Source organism: Sinocyclocheilus anshuiensis, unplaced genomic scaffold, assembly GCF_001515605.1.
Source record: "Sinocyclocheilus anshuiensis isolate Anshui unplaced genomic scaffold, SAMN03320099.WGS_v1.1 scaffold2182, whole genome shotgun sequence".
In the NCBI taxonomy this organism is placed as follows: domain Eukaryota; kingdom Metazoa; phylum Chordata; class Actinopteri; order Cypriniformes; family Cyprinidae; genus Sinocyclocheilus; species Sinocyclocheilus anshuiensis.
In genome coordinates this window covers 212,275-212,998 of record NW_015557240.1, presented here as the reverse complement: position 1 = coordinate 212,998, position 724 = coordinate 212,275, and positions in this window count along the sequence as shown.

Sequence of the window (724 nt, the reverse complement as noted above, 5' to 3'; positions counted from 1 at the left end):
TATATAATATATATATATATATATATATATATATATATATATATTTGTATGATATATTAATGATGAAGCGATAATATAAGTAATAAATAAGGTAATATATTATTCTATATTATTATTTGGATTTGTTTGGTTTTGTCAGCTATAAACCTACAGTACTCTGATGAGTTTGTTCATCTCGCTTCATGCTATAGGCCACTCGAGGAGAAATGCCAAAACAACAAACAAAAGAGCATTCTACCAGGGGGATAATTTTAAAGAAATAACTCACCCACCAAAAAAAAATAAAAAAATACGCACACTAAACCCACACTATCTCGAATACCGCTCCGGAGCGCTATTCGAGGGTTAGTGTATCCCATCATGCATCATGTTCTGGAAATAAATCGTGAGACTTTTTGCCGAGATCGCGAGAGAGGTCACGGAAACCTTTCCAATGTAAGTTAAACTATTAATAATAATAAGATATTACATATAATTTGGTAGTAAAACTAAGTGCTACACATTTTATTGCTGCAAAGATTAGTATATTTATTTTTGTGCAACATTTGCAACTGCTTTTTATCACAATTAAATTGTGTCATCTATTATAGGGACTACTGATCAGACATTTAGAAGTTGATTTTAAAATGCAAAATATAATAATACTAAAACTCTGTAAACACTTGCGTTTTTACAACACTATAAGTGTGTCCCATCAGGTAATGAAAAGTTGTACACACACTTG